Source organism: Bubalus kerabau, chromosome 1 (genome assembly GCF_029407905.1).
Source record: "Bubalus kerabau isolate K-KA32 ecotype Philippines breed swamp buffalo chromosome 1, PCC_UOA_SB_1v2, whole genome shotgun sequence".
Lineage (NCBI taxonomy): Eukaryota > Metazoa > Chordata > Mammalia > Artiodactyla > Bovidae > Bubalus > Bubalus kerabau.
In genome coordinates, this window is record NC_073624.1 from 205,880,543 (window position 1) to 205,903,740 (window position 23,198).

Sequence of the window (23,198 nt, forward strand, 5' to 3'; positions counted from 1 at the left end):
TAAAAGGATGGATTCTTTCATGTAACATATTTATCTTCCTCGTTACTTTATGCTTGGGCTAAAATTAAAAACCACACCCTTTGTTATGCACCTATCACCACATAGAAGGAGGGACCAGAAGGTAACAGCATGTCAGAAAAGAGCAGGGAGCATGGTATTTTAAGGTTTCCTGGGGAAAAAAATCCACAAAACTGATGATTTTTACAGAACAAGCAAAGAGCTAATAGTATAGAATTAAACCTATTTGTCCATCATATTTTTATATCACTCTTCTCTTGATTGTTTCATTACCTCCCCCACTATTCCAAATGCCACTTCTCCCCCAGCTGGCCTGACCTGCTCATTTTGCCTCCTGGTCATTTCCTCCTTTTGAGATGACACAGCCTAGGTGCCCACACAGGCACCCAGTATGTCTTGGCATAGACTTTCACTCTGAAAAGGTGAATACATTGCTCCACCTTCTGTAGTGAGTCTGACCCCTGGCTGCCTCTCCTACTTCACTTCCTGTCCTCTTTATCTTGACTCACATCTGGCCTTCTCAGATCCCCTGAATGCACCAAACATATCCCCAGCTACAGCACTAACGCTTAGTGTCCCCTCTCTCTGAAAAAATGGTCCTCCAAGTCTGTACAACATTCAATCCCTCACTTCATTAAGTATTTTTCTCAGATGACTCTTTGCTGACTGTTCTACCTGTTCTCTCTCTCTTTTACAAATTTTATAGCAGTTTTACAAGCTGAGATAATGCTACATATTTTTATATACTATCTCTCCCTGCTAGAATACAAATACTTGAGGGCAAAGATGCTATCAGCTGACTCTTGCTGAGTTAATAAACCACCCCAAAACTTAATGGCTAAGAACAGCAACCATGTACCTAGCTCCTAATAATATAGTTTGGTAATTTGGGCTGGGCTTAGCAGAGTGGTTCTCCCACCTGGAGCAGTCATAGTTGGTCTTGACTAAACCTTACTCAAACATGTACACTCATTAACCAAGTCAGCAGAAGGCTGGCCAGTTCTCAGTTGGCCCATTTTGTTTCTTTTCCAAGGGACCTCTTACCCTCTGGCTGCCTAGCTTGGGCTTGTTCATGTAAAGTTCAGTGTTCCAATGCACAAGTGCTTTTCATGCACTTGTGAATGAGTCACATCTGTGACAGTGCCATTGGCCAATCCAGATTCAAAGGGTAGAAGAACAGATTCCATCTCTTAGTTAAAAGGGTCTGTGACATCAGTCCTAAAGGAAATCAACCCTGAATAGTCACTGGAAGGACAGATGCTGAATCTGAAGTTACAATACTTTGGCCACCTGATGGGAAGAGCTGACTCATTGGAAAAGATCCTGATGCTGGGAAAGATTGAGGGCAGGAGGAGAAGGGGACGACAGAGGGTGAGATGGTTGGATGGCATCACCAACTCGATGGACACAAGTTTGAGCAAGATCCAGGAGCTGGTGCTGAACAGGGAAGCCTGGTGTGCTGCAGTCCATGGGGTCTCAAAGAGTCGGACACGACTGAGCTACTGAATAACAGCAACAGAAGAACAGATTCCATCTCTTAGCTGGAAGGACCTGCAACATTGCCTCGTCCTAGATGCAGGGAGGGAAATTTGTGGTTATTTTTATAAACTATCCTGGGGACTGTATCTGTTTTATTCATTTCTGTATCTCTCCCATCTAAAAGAATAGCTGGCTCAGAGTAGGCTCTCAATAAATACTCTTTAAAAGAATAAATAGAGGAAACTCCAGAAGGCCAAGAAACAGGAAACACAAAATCTGCCAGAACACCATCCCAAGTGGATGTTGCTGCTATGACTGTCTCCACTAAATTCCACATCACTCCTGGTCCCACCGCTCCCAGGGAAGTCATGCACCAAGGCTGTCTCCTGGCCTCACTGGCTCAAGGCATGAAATCATCTGGAGCTTCTGATTGGCCACCTAACTTATGTGACTGCCCTGGCTCCCACAGGTGAGAGAAGATTGCAGCTGTTGGTTAGTCGCTCAGTCGTGTCAGACTCTTCTGTGACCCCATAAACCGTACCCCGCCAGGCTCCTCTGTCCATGGGATTTCCCAAGCAAGAATACTGGAGTGGGTTGCCATTTCCTTTTCCAGGGGATCTTCCCTACCCAGGAATCAACTCCATGTCTCTTGCAGGCAGATTCTTTACCACTGAGCCACCATGGAAGCTACACAGTGAGGAAATTCCCACAAAATAAGGAGATGGCGGACTCACAGACAGAGAGAACAGCGTGGTTACCTGTGGGGAAAGCGAAGGGGGAAGTGGCATTATAGGGGTGGGGGAGTAGGTGGCACCCCCAGGGAGTGGGAATAAGAAACAACAAGGATATGTTGTACAACACAGGGAATATAACCAATATTTTATAATAACTCTAAATGGAGAATAACCGGTAAAAACTGTGAGTCACTCTATTGAACATCTGTAACATACAATATTGTATAACAAGTATATTTCAATTTTTTTTTTTATTTTTTAAGAGGAGATAGATTCTGGAGAAACTAATCCTCCCTAAGTCCTCACGGACATCCAGTACAGATATACTCTCTTCTAGTACATTTTTGTTCATTGATAACAATGGTTGGTATCTATCTGAATTACACACACACATACACACACACACAAATTAAATAGCTGATGAGGGAAGCTTCAAATTCAGTCAAAGAACTATTCTTCCCAGAAACAGCTGTTAAATGAATGAATTACTTATTTTATTTCTAAAGAAAAAAAAAGCATTTGGATTGCATATAGAAGCTGCAAACTTCTCTGTGCACAGAATGCTGGCTACCCGTTTCTGTCACAATGGAATCATTCGAATGAGAGGATAAAAACGTGCTGTAACTACCGTTTAAAGTAGTCATAGAGAATAACACACCACGACCCTGCACTCCAGTCACTGGAATAAATATATGTATTAAACAGTGCAATACCTAGAAGTGGTTACTGCCACACAGAGCAGCAGACAATTTCAATTGTATTACTTAGAGATTTAGAAGCAATAATAGGATCTTGTGGCATTTAAATCAAAGCTTCTTTAAATCAAAGAAGAAAAGGGAAGCTAAAGAAAATATCTAACCCACACAAACCGGGTATAATTTTTCATGATTTCCTCCGGCATTTAATAGACCATTATACAACCCCCCACCACCACCTCTCCCCCCTCCCCCCACCCCACACACACACATTGAACAATGCTCCAATTTGGATCTAATATCACTTTTGGTTCTTTCATCTATCTGTGCCTAGAAAGGAGAAACATGCTGGTGAACCTGAGGCTCAGTCAGATGCCCAGCCAGGATGAAACTCCCAACTCCACAACCTCTGGTTTCAAAGACCAAGGAAGCTTGAAGAAGGTCAGGCAGGATCCCAGTGCCCTGCCCCATCTGCTTGTCCTTTCCTTGCTAGTAATTTCTGGCCTCATTTCCACATGCCAGCACCTGCCCTTCTCTTTCTGAGGGCCTTCTCTAACCACAGAAAGCATCCTGCCTATTCAGCAGGCCAGAAACAGCAGAGAACACTCTCCAACCAGGCTGCCCTCGACCAACCAACAAGCAAGGGAGTAGAATATAAATGCCCAAGCTTCCCTGTCCCTTGACCAGGATAACTCTGGGGCTTGTGTTCTTCCATAAGTTTCCCCAGTGGGGATGAAGTTCCAGGAGCTCTCAGAGGTCACCGCTCGATAAAGCAAGCTTACTGGCTGCCTACCCTTTCCTATGTGTGTCCCCCAGTCCACAGCCAGAGATCCCTTCACCTCCAACTTACTGCTCACTCAGAGCTGGCTTTCAGAAGAACGCAAACTAACACAAAGCTCCAGCCTTCCAACCACCTCTTTCCCCCTCGACACACAGGTTTGCCTAATACCTTGGCTTGGTCTCTGAAGCTCCTTGGTCTTAGATGAAGTCACGTGAAGATGCAGAGCCCCTGAGGGAAGCCTCCCAACTGGCACTGTGGGCTATTTTTATCTTAAGGAACAGAAAGGATGAGGCTACAAGCTAGGTGGATGGGAGTGGATGGGATGAGAGATGGGCATGGAAGAAGGCACACCCAGAAAAGGGGAGGAGGGGACTCAGCCCTCCACTCTCTCCCTTGGTTGTGCAAAGTGGCCCTAGAGTGGACATGGTTCTTACAGCAGTCGGGGCTCTGCAGGTGAGGAAGGGCTGATTTCACTATCAATTGCTGTCACCTCAGTTGTGTCTGACTCTTTGCGACCCTATGGATTATAGCCCTCCAGGCTCCTGTGTCCATGGGATTCTCCAGGAAAGAATACTGGAGTGCATTGCCAATTCCTCCTCCAGAAAACAGATTGGTGGTTGCCAAAGGGAATCAACTCCTGTACTTTCTCTAAAACTCAATTTCCTCATCTTTAAAATGGCAATAATAAAAAATAAATACATAAAACCACCCACCTCTGAAGGTTGTTAGCATTAAACAAAATATTACACATAAGCATGGTACCTGACACATAATAAACTTAATCCTTATTTTATAACGAATAAATACTTCCTCATGATTACCTTCTCTAAATCCAGCTTGAATATCTGGAAGTTCATGGCTCAACCTATTAAAAAGCAGAGACATTACTTTGCCAACAAAGATCTATCTAGTCAAAGCTATGGTTTTTCCAGTAGTCATATATGGATGTGAGAGTTGGACTATAAAAAGAAAGCTGAGCGCCGAAGAATTGATGCTTTTGAACTGTGGTGTTGCAGAAGACTCTTCAGAGTCCCTTGGACTGTGAGGAAATCCAAACAGTCCATCTTAAAAGAAATCAGTCCTGAATATTCATTGGAAGGACTGATGCTGAAGCTGAAACTTCAATACTTTGGCCACCTTTTGCGAACAAATGGCTCATTGGAAAAGAGCCTGATGCTGTGAAAGATTGAAGGCAGGAGGAGTAGGGAATGACAGAGGATGAGATTGTTGGATGGCATCACTGACTCAATGGACATGGGTTTGAACAAGCTTCTGGAGTTGGTGATGGACAGGGAAGACTGGTGTGCTGCAGTCCATGGGGTCACAAAGAGTCGGACATGACTGAGTGACTGAACTGAACTGAACATGATTACCTTTATCATTTTAAAAAATGTAGGTAAACCCTGAATTTCCGATTTGTCCTCCTGACCTGCCAAAGAGCCAAGATCCAAAGCCAAGGGTAACAAGAGGTTAGAGGAGCAGCTCTGTTTCCCTGACTTCTCCTTCACCCTCTCAGGGTTGCATACACACCAGCCCTGCTGACTGTTCTCATCCATTTCCTTCCTGAGCTGTGACATGGGAACCCCAGAGCAAGGGTGTAGAGGGATGGGAATCTCACGTGCTTTGAAAGATGCAGAGCAACTGTAACAAAAGCAGAACAAGGGAGAAAAGACCAGGGACATTCATGGTCGCAAGGTTAAAGTCTCGTGTAAATAGCCCATTACCCTGCATCATCTCTGGCCCAGCTCCACTTCAAGGGGTGAGCCATTCTGCAGTGCCGGCAGCCTTCCAGAACCATTTTTTGGGCGCTTTTGCAGCAGATGTGATCATTATAAAATGCACCATCAGAGGAGGACTAGAGTATTTATTTGTTTTCCTTAATTTCAATTTTTACTACCTTTCCTTTAAAGACAGCACGATACAGATTGAGCCATAAACTGTCAGATTTCACATCTCATGAGGCTACCAATTTCCTGAAATGTGAGATGATTTAAATTTCCAATCAAAGAGACAGATAGGAAAATGCTCTGCAACTCCAGCAGGAGTTGTAAAACCCTCAAGCCCTGTTTTTCCCCCTTTTCATCGTTATCAGAGCAGACCACTGATGAGAATATGGAGAAAATAACTACCCGTCCAAAATGAGAGGCGGTTCATCAGAACCAAATCCTGGGTGGCCTCACCCACGACTACCTCTTTTTCTCCGATCCCAGTGGGTTTAGACCAACAACGTGCTGGGTGTGATGTCAAGAATCAAGAAGACTGCGTAAACAGCAAGTTAAGAATCAGGAGGCAGAATGGCTGGAATCCTGCCTGGAAAGTAGTTCTGGAAGCCAGCCATATAAAAACTAATACATGTGCAAAGACTAATTCAGACAATTAGGACGAGTCCTCTGTGGGCAACATAACAGGTGGTCACTAGTTTTTTGTCGCTGTTGTTCTCATTTGCTTGTTTTTGTCTGGTGGTTTGTTTTTCCTTTGGATGGACAAGATGAGGAAGAAGGCAGGACATACACTCTGGAGCCTGATTTCCCAGATGGAACCCTTCGCCTGGCAACTTTACCACCTTGAAGCTAGCCTGGCTCTGGCAGATAAGGATTTGAATGCTAGTAGCTGAGCTGGGAAGCGATCCCAGCAGTAAGAGGGTAGGAGAGTGAAGCAAGGAAACAGAGGCCAGGAGCCAGAATAGAGTGAGTTAATACACAGAGTTTCATGGGTGCCACAAGGACTCAGTCCTTCTGGAGCCTGTCAGACTCCAACAAGCTTCACAGTCTCCCCACTCCAGAGGCGTCGAGGCTGGGGTATTCAGCCACAGTTCCTGAGTGAGAGCTGCTTCCAGGGGCCTTAACTCTGAAGATGGAGCTGGGCCATGGGAGTCTGCAGGGCAGTGCCTGCTGACGATATGTGGGCAGAGCCCCGGCAGCATCTGCTCCAAGCTCCTCTCTTCAGCTGTCTTCCGTTCCAGGCATAGGAGCAGCTGGTGGCCAGGAGCCAAAGCAAGCACCAGGAAAACCCGATTCCAGTAAGAGCCAGCAGCCCCAAGAAAGGAAATGGTACTAGGAACATGTGGTGATGTTTTGCTAGGAGCACTATTGTGGGCTCTGAAAAGGCTCCTGTGAGAGGATTTGCAATGCTTCTCAAACCATCCAGCAAGGAGCTTCCAGCTCAGCTGTGCGATGGTGTTCAGTGGGTAACAGGCATGACAGGGCCAAGGCCTCCTGGGACCTCGAGCTAATTAAATGCAACCCATCTCTCCTTCCTCCACTGCTGAAACACATCAGCCAGAATCTTCTAAAAAGCCCTAACTGCAGCCATATTCATCTCTTTAATTACTGTGTCTGGTTTACTTTATTTGTAATCACGGGAGCTTTTTACAGCATTTTCACATCTTGGTGCAAAGTGCGAAAGAATCGTCAAGGCCTTAGGGAAGGGGGAGGGGAAACGCTTATTCCGGCCAATGACTGTGCTGCTGTTGGCCCTTTCTCTTGGTCACTGAAAAGGTATTTAAAACACTCAAAAATGGAAGGGAACCTAAGCTGGCAGAGCACTAAAGCTGGAGGGACCCTAGGACTGGATTTGAGTGGGAAAAGGGGCAGCCAGAGTAGAATGCGGAGTGAGGACTGGGGTGTGTAATGACTTCTCCCTCCTAGGGCTTCCTTTCCAAAGAGGGTTATGGGCTCATAGCTCATAGCCTGGCCCCTCTCTCGGGATTGTCTTAGCCAAAGGGAGCATCTGTACCCAAGGGTACCTCCCCTCCCTATTGTAACTGAGTAAGATCCTATAGAGCCTTCCCAGAACAGACCCCCTCACCACTTGCCTCTGGTCTGCAGAAAAAACTTTAGTCTCCTAGGCTTTCCCTGAGTTCCAAAGAGTACATTTAAACAGAAAAGTGAGAAAATGCAGAAAGGATAACAGTCAAACAAGACAAAATAATAATAGTACAGCTATTAAACAAAGTCAAGGACCTTGAATTTCTCCTCCAGGGCCATAGATAATCTTCTGAGCCAGGTCCTTCGAGCTGTTTTGCCGACACTGAAACTCCCACCAAGTGGAAGAAGTTAACTGTATGCTGACCACCAGCATGGAGACCCCAGACTAGTTGAAACCGGAGGTTGACAATGCTAACTCCAAATTACCTCACCACCAACCAATCAGAAGAATGTCTATGAGCTGATCATGCACCCCACAATCACACTCCCTTATCCTATGCTTTTTATTTATTTTATATTTTTTTGGCCATACCACATGACATGCGAGATCTTAGTTTCCCAACCAGGGTTCAAACCCATGCGCCTTGCATTGGAAGCACAGAGTCTTAACCACTGGACAGCCAGGAAAGTCCCTCATCCTATCTATGAAAACCTTTCCCTGAAAGCCTTCAGGGAGTTTGGGCCTTTTAACCACTAGCTACCTGGACTCCTTGCTTGATGCCCTGCAATAAAAATGGCATTTTTCCTTCACTACAACCCAGGGTCAGTAGATTGGCTTTACAGCATGTAAGCAGACCCGAGTGACCCCCTTTCAATGACAGGTCTATGTGGGGTACAACCCCCTTCCACCATACATCTCTGAAGGACAGTCCCAACTCCAAAGCCCTCACCCTCTCACAAACATTGAGAGCACTCCCTAGATCTCCTGTATGTAAAGTGCAGCCAAAGAGTCTGTGTCTTGGGGTACCCAACCTAAGGCAGCTGAACACCAGGGACATTGTCTGAAGTGGCAGAAGTGCTGAAGTCTTCTTCAGGTGTTTCTGGAAAGCACTATATTGAGGAAAATATGCTAAGGGCAGAAAAGACACACCAAAGGTGGCTGACAGGCCCTGGATCCCTGGCATCTCCCTATAAATTATCCCACAGTGATCACACAGCATTCTGAAAAATTAGCACATTTAGTGTCATTGAAAATGTTCATACATAAAAAATGTTCAATTTATGCGTTGTAAAATAAAGGACTAATACCATAAAGAGGGTAACAGGACAAGTGAGCAACTGGGGAAGTATTTGCAATATAGATGACAGCCAAATGGATAATTTTCTTAACATATAAAGAACTTTCAAAAATTAATAAGAAAAAGAGCAGCGATGAAAAACTAGACAAAGAGAGTGAACTGAGTTTTCAGAAAAACTAATGACAGAATGGCCTTTTCATCCATAGGAAAGATATCCAATCTTACTCCTAAGAAAACAAATGCAAATTAATACTAATCCAAGATGTCATTTTCACCCAACAGATGAATCAAGATCAAAAAGTTGAATAGCATGCTACGTTGGCATGTGTATGGAGTAATAGGTATTCTCATAAAATTCTGGCAGGTATATAAATCGGTACAATCTCTTTGGAAGGCAAACTGGCAGTATGAAATACACATACCCAATGACTCAACGAGAATTTGGCTCTTCTAAGGATTTATAAATCTAAAAATTGTGCAAAGATATACATACAGGGTTATTCATTTTAACATTGTTTATAGTCACAAAAAGACCAGAAATTACCAAATGCTCATCATTACGTGCTAAAATAATACATTTATAGCAAACTCATCATAAAATACTCTTCAGCCTATCTCTGTCCTGCTTACCCTGCAAAAGAGCAGTTCTAGGGGCCAACCAACCCTGAGGTCAGAGAGCTGACTGCCAAGGGGGTAAATCAGGCCTGGCCCACCACCCCAGGGCCTCCCCAGGCCCCCAACTTCTTTCCTGTTCAGTTCAGTTCAGATGCTCAGTTATGTCCGACTCTTTGCAACCCCATGAACCACAGCACACCAGGCCTCCCTGTCCATCACCAAATCCTGGAGTTAACCCAAACCCATGCCCATTGAGTCAGTGATGCCATCCAACCATCTCATCCTCTGTCGTCCCCTTCTCCTCCCGCCTTCAATCTTTACCAGCATCAGGGTCTTTTCAAATGAGTCAGCTCTTCCCATCAGGTGGCCAAAGTATTGGGGTTTCAGCTTCAACATCAGTCCTTTCAATGAACACCCAGGACTGATCTCCTTTAGGATGGACTTGTTGGATCTCCTCACAGTCCAAGGGACTCTCAAGAGTCTTCTCCAACACCACAGTTCAAAAGCATCAATTCTTTGGTGCTCAGTTTTCTTTATAGTCCAACTCTCACATTTATACATGACTACTGGAAAAACCATAGCCTTGACTAGACGGACCTTTGTTAACAAAGTAATGTCTCTGCTTTTTAATATGCTGTCTAGGTTGGTCATAATGAGCTTGATCAACTTTACCATCCTTCTGGGCAGCAGAGCTTAGTTAAAAGCTCTTCTCAATTCACTTAGCTCCTTATGATAAACAATGGATCTGAAAACACATCATATCACCATTTGTATTTTAACAGATATAATTGGCTGTTTTGACTTAGTCTCTCACTTTAAAAAATTATTCATAATGTAAGTTATATTTAATTTCTGTATGTTCAAACCAACCCAAAGGATTTTTCTCAGTAATCTTTCATTGGGGAGTTTATTAAATAGCTTTCAGTCATAGCATGATTTAAAAGCAAATCTTCCCTAGGTTCATCCTATTTGTTATGGTCTTGAGCATCTATATGCAGAAAAGTTCTAAGGGTTTTATATAATCTATATCAGCCATAAATTTCTGTGTTAAGGGAGCAAGAATCTTTGAAGCAAAACTCTCTTAAAATATTCTGCAAGAGACTAATTCCTTAAAAAATGAACAGAGAAACAAACCAGAACTTGCAAAGTCAAAAGCCTCAGAAATGTTCACCTGCCTCTTCTCGGCAGGAGTGACAATTCTTTAAAAGCCCCTGGATGTTCTTTAGAGACAAAATTACAATGGCGGAAAAGAGATAAGCACATCCATCCACTGCCCGTCCACTAAAGCCCGCTGTCCTTCCCACACAGAGGCCAAGCTATTTCATGGCAGGTGTCATTTACACAGACATGCTTTTCCAATTCTGTGCTACATAGACTGCATAGTACTTGGTAGAAAAACGTCCAAGGTCCATAAACTCAGACTCACACAGCCGGATTTCAAATTCCCGTAAACCTGGATTAGCACACACCACTCACAGACTCAGCTGCCCAGATAAATCCTTTGGATGTTGCCACAAAGGATTGAAGAAAAGATGAATCGTACCAGGTCTTGTCAATTCATTTCAAATATCAAAGTGACATGAGGAGGCATGGGGTTATTTCTTTATTCGTGCGGCTCTTGGGATAAGATGGGGGAAGGAAAACCCCACGTTTTGGAGCAAGGAACACCCACATCTCATGTTACACAAACTATACACCATCAAGCACTAGTATATGAAAGAATTTCTGACCACGCAATGCATTCTCCTCTCCGGACTGTAACCTGCATATTGTTGTTAATTGCTGTAGCTAACTGCAGGAGAGAAGGCTTGCTTCGAGTTCAGATGGCAACTCCTCCACAGGCTCCTTTGGCAGCTTAGCAGTGAGTGAGTGTTCTTGGCAAGGGGAATTTCTTAGCTGCGCTTTGATTAATAACTTGCTCTGCCCATCCTCCTTCTCTTCCCTCGGTCCCTCCCGGCTTCTCCCAGCCCATTTTCCCACAAAGCCCTTGCTCCCTTCAATCCCAGGCCAGGAATCTGCTGCAAGGCCTGGAAGCTCGAGCGGGAGGCAGGGCTGGTACTTAAGCCACAGCAAATGAAATGAGTGCTGGGCAGCTGGCGGGACGCCTGCTTCTGCCGTCTTGGGCTGATGGATCGTGGGAAGCTGTGCCAGGAACTGGTGGGGACAGCCCGTTTTATTAGAAGTCAAGGCTGTGACGAGGAGCCCTTCCAAGGCGTCTTTCACATGTCCTTGCCACTCCTCTAATATACTGGGATTAACCCTAAGTAAAGCACACTGTGCTGGAAACAGCCTGAAAATGGTATCTTGCACACGTGGCCCTGAAATGTTGGTCCTGCTTTTGGCAACCACAGAGCTAAGTGAATGTGCAGCCACTAGCTTGCCTCCCCTTCTCGGAGTGGGGGGCACACCTCCTAGGAAGCAGCTTTATGGAGTGGTGTCCCAGCCTGGGATGCCAGAGTACTGACTTGGCTCCTGTTCTCTAAAACCAACACCTTTCTCTAAGGCAGAGCCCCCTCCTCAGCACACCCCCTTACTCCCTGCCAGGCCTGCTGCAGGGCCTGTGACCTGAACAGCTGCCCAAGGTCCTGGGCTCGGCAGGACTCCACCATGGTTTCCTGCCTTGTGGCTGCCATCTTAGAATTCCCACTACTTCTTGAACAGGAAGCTCTGAATTTTCATTTTGTACCAGGCCCTGCAAATGAGGTAGCCAGTCCTGCTCCTGCCTTTTTGGATTCTGCAACCTCTGCTGAAACACCTCCTGCCTTTGTTTTTTAAAGATGAGGGCTCTGGAGCCAGCAGGGTTCTTATAACCTCACCGTGATGGGTTTCTTTATCGCAAAGCCCCCTTTGGCAATATTTGGAAACACTGAAGAAATTAATACTTTCTGTATGATGAGTACATTCCAGGTCCTGTTCTGAGTGCTTTACGTGCATTTTACCATATAATCCTCAGGAAAGCATCATTACCCCAGGTACCATCATTACCCCCATTTTAAAGATGAGGAAATGGACTCTCAGAGAGTTCAAGTAATTTGCCTCAAATCAAACTCAGATGCTGTTAACTCTAAAGCATGCAGTTTTAGCCACTAAACCATATAGTTTAACTATAAAAGGAAAATATGTTCTTCATTTCATTGGCAGTAAGATTCATGATTGATATGTTGACTGAGACGAGGTCTGATCGGAAAGCAAAAATAGAAAAAAAAAAAGTTCCTCTTTCTCCACTGAGGACACAGGAGAATATAAATTGATATTCTTTTATGACTTTTTCCTGTTCACTTGGGTCAAGGCTCTTAGCTTGGATAACTGAGTACTTTGGTTCTAGAACTGTGGGATTCATGACCCCAAAATGGCTCCCAGACCCCACAATTCTGTCTTCTCAAGTCCATTTAGCAGACCAAGGATATGCCCAGAATACAGCATCAGGCAATTTTCTATGATAATAACCATCATCTAATAAAAATCAAAGCCAATATTTATTAACTGATATAAGCCAGTCAGTCTACATATACAAATTCATTTAATCCTCACAACAACCATATAAAGTAAGCATGATTCCTAAACATTTAAAGATGAGGAAACTTAGGCCCAGAGAGACAAAGTAATTTGGTAAGGTTACTATAAATAAGGGGCTTCCAGGTGGTAAAGAATCTGCTTGCAATGCAGGGGACCCAGATTCAATCCCTGGGTTGGGAAGATCCCCTGGAGAAGGAAATGAGAACTCACTTCAGTATTCTTGCCTGGAAAATCCCATGGACAGAGGAGCCTGGCGGGCTACAGTCCACAGGGTTGCAAAACTCGAACACGACTGAGTGACTAACACTGGTGGCTTAGTGGTGAAGAATCCACCTGACAATACAGGAGACCCAGGTTCAATCCCTGGGTTAGGACAATCCCTGGAGAAGGGAATGGCAACCCACTCCAGTATTCTTGCCTGGGAAATCCCATAAACAGAGGACCCTGGCAGGCTATAGCCCATGGGGTTGCTAAAGAGTCACACACAACTTAGTGATTAACAGCAACAACACTATAAATAAGCTGGAAACTCTTACAGCCAAGATTTTTTTTTTGTTTTTGTTTGAAGATCACAAAGGATTTCATATTTATTACTGCCATTTTCACGTTTTCTTTTATTTTTTTTCCTATTTCTACTTCTTTTTTTAATTAAATTTATTTATTTTAATTAGAGGCTAATTACTTTTCAATATTGTATTGGTTTTGCCATACATCAACATGAATCTGCCATGGGTGTACACATGTTCCCCATCCTGAACCCTTCTCCCTCCCTGTACCATCCCTCTGGGTCATCCCAATGCACCAGCCCCAAGCATCCTGTATCCTGCATCAAACCTGGACTGGCAATTCGTTTCTTATATGCTATTATACACGTTTCAATGCCATTCTCCCAAATCATCCCCCTCTCCCTCTCCTACAGAGTCCAAAAGACTGTTCCATACATCTGTGTCTCTTTTGCTGTCTCCCATACAGGGTTATCATTACCATCTTTCTAAATTCCATATATATGCATTAGCATACTGTATTGGTGTTTTTCTTTCTGGCTTACTTCACTCTGTGTAATCGGCTCCAGTTTCATCCACCTCATTAGAACTGATTCAAATGTATTCTTTTTAATGGCTGAGTACTACTCCATTGTGTATATGTACCACAGCTTTCTTATCCATTCATCTGCTGATGGACATCTAGGTTGCTTCCATGTCCTGGCTGTTATAAACAGTGCTGCGATGAACATTGAGGTCCATGTGTCTCTTTCAATTCTGGTTTCCTCAGTGTGTATGCCCAGCAGTGGGATTTCTGGGTTGTATGGCAGTTCTATTTCCAGTTTTTAAGGAATCTCCACACTGTTCTCCATAGTGGCTGTACTAGTTTGCATTCCCACCAACAGTGGAAGAGGGTTCCCTTTTCTCCATACCCTCTCCAGCATTTATTGCTTGTAGACTTTTGGATAGCAGCCATTCTGAGTGGCATGAAATGGTACCTCATTGTGGTTTTGATTTGCATTTCTCTGATAATGAGTGATGTTGAGCAGCTCTTCATGTGTTTGTTAGCCATCTGTATGTCTTCTTTGGAGAAATGTCTATTTAGTTCTTTGGCCCATTTTTTGATAGGTTCGTTTATTTTTCTGGAATTGAGCTGCAGGAGTTGCTTGTATATTTTTGAGATTAGTTGTTTGTCAGTTACTTCATTTGCTATTATTTTCTCCCATTCTGAAGGTACAGCCAAGATTTAAACCAAGGCAGTCTAGAGCAAAGAGTTCACTTGTAACCTGTACTCTATAGGAAAGCTGTCCTCTGTCAAAGGCACTGTTCTGAGGACAGAAATCTGGAAAGATTAATAATCAAGAGTAGAATAATCAGCAGTGCGATCTTCTGACCCTGGAACCACAGTGCCCTTTCTCTCCTGACCCCTGGTTACTTAACTACCATTGAATGAATGGTGTTCACCAGGAACAGAACTTCTCAAAACACAGCACGGTGAGCACCAGGGCTGAAGTGGTTCTTCATTGATCTTTCTTCCTCCATTTCCTAACTGGACCTATGAGGGAGTGATAACTAGTTGATCTAAGGGAACCTAGTTCTTGACACTAATTTCTTGTAAAACCACTCACCTCGGAATAGAATTCCTAAGTGAACAGAGAAGACGTCTCATGAAGCCTGATGCTTCTCATTTGATTTCTGGGCAGTCCCAAGGAGAGAATGGTACCATTATCTCCACTCTAGAGATGAAGAAGTCAAGGTTCAGGAAGGTTAATAACTTGTTCCAAGTCCCACTGCAAGTAAAAGATGGAGCTAGGGGTTCTAATCCCAACCCCCTGAAGTAAAACCCAGGCTCTAAGCCCCGAGTTGTGCAATCTCCCCCAACACTGTGTTGTAGCCTAGCACCAGCCACCCCCTCATGAAGAACTGTTCATCATCTCTCAGCAGGAACTGTGCTCGCACGGGCATGTACAGCCCCCAACCCTCCAGGCTACCGTTTGCTAATCAATACCAGCTACTCATAGAGCTATCTCTCACCCCTGAAAAGATTCTTCATGATCCTTTTCCCTTAAGACTGTATAATGTGTGTGTTGTGTGTGTGTGTGCGCTAAGTCGCTCAGTCATGTCTGACTCTGCATCCCCGTGGACTGTAGCCCACCAGGCTTCTCTGTCCACAGAATTCTCCAGGCAAGAATTCTGGAATGGGTTGCCATGCCCTTCTCCACAGATCTTCCTGACCCAGGGAGTGAACCCGCATCTTTTATGGCTCCTGCTTTGGCAGACAGGTTCTTTACCACTAGTGCCACCTGGGAAACCCACAACTAATTCAGAATCGTTTTAATAGGAAAGTTTCACGTTTACAGAATATAGTCATAACAACTTACCTTCCACCAAACCTGTTAGTCTTTTTTCTTCCTGTCATCCCTCTAATTCTGTGAATGTGGGAACTGAGTTAAACTTTAGAATAAGCATCACACCAGATGTTAACTTTGCAGCCATAGAGGTGACTCTGAATCAAAAACAAACAGAAAAAGAGAGCTTTCCTCCCTGCTTCTGTTCACACAGCATCATGACACAGATGCAAACACCAATGCATGCACACACTTACACACACATTCACACAGGCAAATCCTCAAAGTATACACACCTGCACACACATGTGCACGCTCACACATGCATGCACACCAAGGTCTGCATATACCAACATACATGTGCACACACACACACAAGCTGCTCACTCCCTGGGATGCACCAGCTGGATGGAGGGGTTCCTAGAAAGCAGGTCGTTCAAGTAAACAGCGTTCAGTTCTCAGAAACCACTTCTGTTCTCTCCTCTCAGGCACTCCCTCTCCTGACTGGAAGCCTGTCTCAGGGACCTACCTGGTGAATTTCATGAAAACAAAGGCTAGAGTCATTTTCCAACAATGACAGCAATGTGATTCCACATTGTAAACAGAACTTTTGTTGAGCAATACTTTTCTATTGGTCAACAACTTCTTTCAGATATGTTTCCAGTTTTAATCTAGACATGCAATTATAAAAATCAAGAAGAATTGTTACTTGGAAGTGGTGTGTAAGTCTTATATGGGATTCACCATGCTTTGAAAGGGTTGCAGCGCATAACATGACTACAGGGATAGAAATTTAACTCTATTCTTGGTTTTTCAGGATTACCCTTATCTAAGCATTACGTTCTGGGAGACAATCGCTAATGGACCCACAGGTTGTTAAAACTTAAAATTCTTCTGAATAAACAAAAATTATGAGTAGAGAAATGTTTGATTTGAAATCAAAGTGAAAAGTGCTGAGTGGAATTAACTGCTTTAAAAAAAAAAAAGAAAGAAAAGTTAAAGTTACTTCAGAATACACTCAGAAATTCTAAAGACAAACTCAAGAAAGAAAAACAGATGTAGTCCATAGACCTCCAAAAGTGGGGCAGCCCCTAGGGTCCTTTCCTAAGAGTTGCAGTCTTGAAGCTACCTCCATTTCCAACATCCAAATCTTTTTCTTTCTATGCTGCCAGCTGGCCCCAGGGTCATCAAGCAGTGCTAAATATAGGCCAGTCCTTTTTTGTTGTTTTTCTCTTTGCTGGGGAAAGAGACTGTATTCAAGTCCAGATGAAAGCAAGGCAAATGACTACTTTCCCTGGAAAGCATATGTTTATATAATGCCTAATTTTGCAAGAACTAGGCAGGGTAAAATTCAGTTTATTAAAACATCAATTTACCACATTTGCAAGTGCGGTGATATTTATTCCTACTGAACTTGAAATTATCTTGGATGGTAAAAGAGAGATTTAATTATGTATAGACACTGGACAACAGAACAGTGCATCTGTTTGTTTGTTTTTTTTTTTAGTATTTCCCTAGCTCAGGAAAATGACAAGTTAAGTGTTCAATGTTCCTGAAGTCTTCATTTTCTTTCCATCAAGTTCTGGAGTAAGTAAAATTTTTATTCTAGCCTTTAAAAAAATTCCACTATATGAGGTATATAGATTTACAGTTGGCCTGATGTTTTACCATTGGATTCAAGAGGATACTAGGAACTCACAAGTAAAGATTTCTCCAATTTTCCATGGCATCCAACTTTACATCTGGAATCAGCCAGAAAGGAATCACTGTACATGTGTGAAGTGCTGGTGAGCTTGCCCAAGATAGTTACCCAGAGCCTTTCATAACTCTGTGATCCAAGCTTAATTACTCTATTTCTGGACCCAACCACAATGATGGAGTTAGCAAAGTCATATAACAACAAGAAAATCAAGGGTTTGAGAGGTGAGGCAATTTGACCAAAGTTTCATGACTCATAAACGGAGAAAATGGGACTAGAATTCACACTTTCCAGCTCGGTCCTTTTTGACTATTCCCACTATCTGATTCCAATTTTCCAATGGCATCTGGTGGCCATCAGTCTGTGTGAATGAGAGATTTCTTAACAAAGAACTTCCATGGTGCTGCTGGAGAGTTATTCTTTCTAAGAAGTTCCTTCTGAGAGGCTGAGTGCACCCCCAAGCCCCTTCCTCACCCAGCTTCAAACAGCATGTGCTCCAGTCATACAGGAATTGCCTCTGATTTTCCTCTCCCCTGCCAACCCCAGGAGAGCAGTGTGACCACCCAGAGTGCCACATGAAAAAGGCGTCTTTGGCCGATTATTTAAGACCAATAAGCAGAAGTGCCAGGTGCACCAACCAACACACAAGTGCAGGAGATTGGAGTATGACCTGAGAATTAATTTGTGGCTTTGCTTTTCATGGGGTGTTTGTGACCTGAACGGACACATTTTCTGACCAGCCTGGCCCCCAGTCCTGACTACTTAGGCTGCATGTTATTCTAACTTCAGCTGATTGGAACTCCCTTGAGAGTACGAAACCTTTTTATTTTTCTTTTGAAGGAAGGTGGGTGGGGAAGAGAGGAAGCCCACTGTGTAAATCATATTCAACCCTAGAACTCCACCACCTGGAGCAGAATCTTTGTCAGGCCTGGCAGAGGATTCAAACTGGAAGCTGTCACAGCTGATGGACGCCTCCCCACAGAAGTGTTTTCTTGGGCAAGCTCTGAAGTCAGTAGTGCCCGCTACTAGGCAGCTCCACACAGAGCACTTGGTCCCCTGTACACGATGGGCACCCCTGCCAGAGGACACCCACCGCTTACCTGCCTGTGTGAGCAGTTGCCTGAGCCTGTTCCCCTGACCTCTTGTCTCACATGCCTAGGACAAGGCTTGAATATATTTTCTGACGAGGGTTGCAACACAGAGTGGCAAGTTTCAGATCCAGAGAAAATGGGCCATCTTCTCTTTGGGGTAACCCAGCCATAGAACGAGAGTGCAAAGGGGCATCTGCTAAGCAAGGCGGGTTACTGAAATACAATAAAAATATACAGACATGACAGTTTTGCTGATAAGAGAACCACCACAGTGAGTTTTTAGTCTTGCCAGCACTGCTCATTTGCAAACAAGCTGACCCTTTAGTATCCAACAGCATCTGAAAGGGGAGGTGCTTCTCCCTCTCTCCTCCCCGACCCCCCACGCCCAGCACAAAGGTAAATAGGATTGATAGCGCCATTGGCCAGGCAGGTAGATTTCTCTCCTAATCCCAAAAGCAGGGAGTGCATGACCTGGAGACTAGTTTTCTCCTTTACAGAAATGCTCTCTCTTTTACCTGCTTCCTGAAAAATGGTCTCTTTAGAGCATCCCTGCTCTTCTGCCCCATGCTCCCTGCTACACGCACCCCCATCCCTGCATGGAGTTTCTACTGCTTCTGATCTCTTTTTGATTAGCTCATCCCTTTGCATGTTTGGATCTCTTGTCTGTCTACAGTCTTCTTAAATTGATGAAAAGGCAAAGGTAAAGCAATACATTCTTTTATTTTCTTCTCCTGCAGGTGGAAGATGAATTCTAAGTTTATTTTTTATAGAAGGGGCTTACTTCCTCCTAGATTTCATTTTCATGATGCTAAGAAGGCAATTGTGCAAGAGTGAGCCTTGCAAGAACTACAATTGCAGCCATGCATCAGATGTGAGCAACTCTCTGGCTGTGTTCAGAGTTGGTGCATTTAACAAAGAGAAGTATCTTTTCCTGGGCACCTCTTTTCTTTACTTTAAAATCTGAAACTTCAATAAGAGACAAGATTATTGTTATTTTACTATTAATTTATGTTTGCTTATTTATATCTGCTTTGTTCCAGGATAGATTTAAGGCAGCATCATGTATGAATATATGATCTATTTGCAGGAGCAGTCCCATTTAATTTTCTTATTAAATCCACTTGTTAATGATTGATATGTTAATGATTTGATTAATCCATGGGGTCTGATTCATTTCCATCATCATTTACATTTCATCAAGGCATATTTTCAAGGAGACACTTGACGTCCTTCTTGAAATGCTCCATTTCTCAGCGTAGGGAACTTTTATTTTCCATAAGCAAAAAAAACCCTGAACCTTGGAAGTCTGACTGATGGGAAACTGAAATCTAAGCGTGGTGAAGTTAAGTAATCTCACCAGGCATTCACAAACTCTGGAGGAGCCAACTTTTTCTTATATCTGTGTTTTTGCCATTAGGTACACTTCCCTACATGGGCTTCCCTGATAGCTCAGTTGGTAAAGAATCTGCCTGAAGTGCAGGAGACCCTGGTTTGATTCCTGGGTTGGGAAGATCCACTGGAGGATAGGCTACCCACTCCAGTATTCTTGGGCTTCCCTTGTGGCTCAGCTGGTAAAGAATCCACCCACAATGCAGGAGACCTGAGTTTGATCCCTGAGTTAGGAAGATCCCCTGGAGAAAGGAAAGGCTAGCCACTCCAGTATTCTGGCCTGGAGAATTACGTGGACTGTATAGTCCATGGGGTCACAAAGAGTCGGACACAACTGAGCAACTTTCACTTTCACTTTATACTTCTCTACAAGATACATAAGTCTAGACAATTTCTTAAAAAATTCTATTATTGAACAATAGCCAAGTACCCCCAGCACACAGAGAAAATGCTCTGAAAGCCTCAGACCTCAGGCAAAGGGCCTGCTCGGCACCGGTGCACTGATGCGCCCGTGCGTGTCCTTCTGCTGAACTGCACAGTCAGGACATAACCTGCTGGGCCTTCTTGGTAGGTACAAGTCAAATTCATGTGAAATAGAGACGTCGGGCCACAGCTGTTTTATTTGAGATTATTTAACAGACCATCAGAAAATTTGGAATGCATGGTTAGAAAGTTGTTTTTGCTTTCATTTTCAATTCTCTTTCAGTGTTAATAGATTTTGAGCCCCCCTTTCACTCCTGCTAAGCTCCACTGTCACCCAAGAGTCAGCCTCAGGATGAGACTGGGCAAGCAGCAGCAGCCAGCGACAGTCGAGCAATCATGCGCCGCTCCCGCTGCACTGAGATTTACCTTTACCTTCACTTTCTATCAAGTGATGCTAGTGGAACATGTGAAGTAGTCATACAAAGCTATCTTTAAAAATAAAGGTATTCTGGACTTCCTCGGTGGTCCAGTGGTTATACGACTCCACACTGCCACTGTGGACAGCATGGGTTTGATTCCTAGTCTGGGAACTAATACCCTGCATGCCAAGAAAAGTGGTCAAAAGGAAAAAAAGAAGAAGTGCATTCAAGCATTTTTTAAATCAATTTAAAGAAAAAATTAAATACATAATTCTGTAACTGATACATTAATGATTAAATTTGGGGTGAGAGGGGAAAAAAGGAATGAGCCTTCAGTGAAAGACAAGCAGCTGTTGTCCTGAGAAAAAATGTTGGTGTTCACCCCTGAAGAGCTGAGTCTGAGGCCACAGGAGGTGAGGAATGTGTAGTGATTGGTGTACCCACCGCTCAGCTGGATATGATAAAAATACTAACTTAATTCACAGATTTTTGGTTAAGGATCAAGTGACAATTGGTAAGGGAAAGCCTGTTACAAATTGTAAAGTATTTGTGTTATCACTTAGTCTTATCTGACTCTTTGCAACCCTATGGACTGTAGCCTGTCAGGCTCCTCTGTTCATGGAATTCTCCAGGCAAGAATACTGGAGTAGGGTGCCATTCCCTTCTCTGGGGATCTCCCTGGCCCAGGAATCAAACCAGAGTCTCCCACACTGCAGGCAAGATTCTTTACCATTTGAGCCACCAGGGAAGCCCTGTAAAGCATTATCCCCATGTTAAGGGATGATCATAATAAACAAGTGATGAGAGAGGGATAAGAGAGGATAAAAGGAAGTTACATTGAGGGAGACTGGCTCATTAGCAAGAAAGAAAATTCTGCAGTGGCTGGAGCTACATGGGCCTGGTGCTTGGAAAGGCAGGAAGCACCCTGAGTTGTGATTCGTTCTGCACAAGGGTAGGGGAATCAGAGGAATTAAAAAAAAAAAATCAAAACCAAACAAAAATTACTTCAGGAACTCCCTGGTGGTCCAATGGTGAAGACCCCATGCTTTCACTGCCGAGGGCATAGGTCTGATCCCTGGTTGGGGAACTAAGATCCGATAAGTCACACACGTTGCAGCCAAAAAGAAACCAAAACAACAAAAATTGCTTCCATGTGAAGATGCACCAGGAGAGAAGAGGAAATAGAACTCAAGTCTGAGTGCAAATGTCCAAAGGGTAAATACACCACACAAAATAGGCTTTGTGCCCGCTCGCTCCCCACATGCCTGCTCTGGCCTGTCCACATGTAGTTGCACCTTGATAAGGCCTAGCACCACCAGCAGCCAGGCAGTTCGGGTCAATTCCACATCCAGCTGCCAAGTGAGCAGCTCAAGCTATCCTAGATGGAAGGGGACAGAACAGCAGAGTGACCCTTGAGGCCACAACACTACTGGCTTCCCTAGGCACTTAGTGTTCAACAGCCAGAATGGTGCCCGACAGAGTGCGTGCCCGCAAGCATGCATTAAGTGAATGAGATGGGACTTTCCTGGAGGTACAGTGGAAAAGAATCTGGCCGAAAGTGCAGGGGACCCAGGCTCGATCCCTGGTCCAGGAAGATTCCACATGCAACAGAGCAATTAAGCCCCCACTCTACAACTACTGAAGCCCACATGCCTAGAGTCTGTGCTCCTCAATGAGACAAGCCACCGCCATGAGAAGGCTGCGTACCACAGCTAGAGAGTAGCCCTGACTCTCTGCAACCAGGGAAAGCCCGCATGAAACAGTGAAGACTCAGAGCAGTCACAAATTCAAAAATAAATAAAAATATGAGTGAGAGGAAGAGGAAAGGGAGGAGGAAAGGAGAGAGGAGCAGGGAAGGGAAGGGAGATAAGCGTCCAGTTTTCCAGGCAAAGAACTCAAAGAGCTCAGGTATTGGAGTCAGGGGCTGAGCATTCCTCCCAGGCCTCCCTCTCCTCTCCCTAGAAGGGACAGCATTCTTCCTATGCCTCACAGTCCACAGCAACTGAACTTCATTTCACCTTGACCACTGACTAGTGTGTGACACTGAGCACACACTTCCTAACTTCTCCACCTGTTTCCAGCTTCATAGAGTCATCTCCGATACTACATGAAATAAAGTATGTGTACGTGGTGGACAGGCCAGAACTGTAGCTCTCATTATTACTGCTGCTGTTGTTGGGATTACCTAGCCTCTAGGAAAAGGCAGAGAAATTATTTTGATTCTGTTAAAAGTGTGACATGATATGAGTCTCCATTTCATAAAGAGATTCATATACTTTGCTTCCTAATTAGACTGTATCTGCCATGTCTGTAATTTCTGTGTAATTAAATTGAAATTAAATGTCAATTTACTTTGAATTACAGGGTAATTCTATGTATACATGCCATGCAATCTGCATTTTGTTAGAAGATGACAACCAAAAATATCCTGACAGTCCCTCTGTAATTACACAGTGATCTGATTAAGATCAGCCTGACAAAAATACCTGCCAAGACCTGAAGGAGAAAAACCACGAGCGGGTAAAGGGATCGGCAGAGGTGAGGTGCAGTGGGGTATGGGAGAG

At 44.0% G+C, this 23,198-nt stretch overlaps 1 long non-coding RNA gene across 12 annotated transcripts in view; it reads right to left on the minus strand.

Moving 5' to 3' along the window:
• The window catches only part of LOC129630236 (uncharacterized), a 137,809-nt gene that overhangs the window by 37,786 nt on the left and 76,825 nt on the right, over positions 1-23,198 (minus strand). For 9 of the 12 annotated variants that reach the window (XR_008703621.1, XR_008703609.1, XR_008703608.1 and 6 more), the window contains 3 exons: positions 16,015-16,142; positions 15,647-15,771; positions 14,894-15,001 (listed from right to left, as the gene is read on the minus strand). This is a non-coding gene — a long non-coding RNA (uncharacterized LOC129630236). Of the gene's footprint in view, positions 1-14,893; positions 15,002-15,646; positions 15,772-16,000; positions 16,143-18,412; positions 18,617-23,198 lie in introns of all 12 variants that reach the window. The other 3 variants (XR_008703618.1, XR_008703620.1, XR_008703623.1) reach the window with 3 other exon arrangements.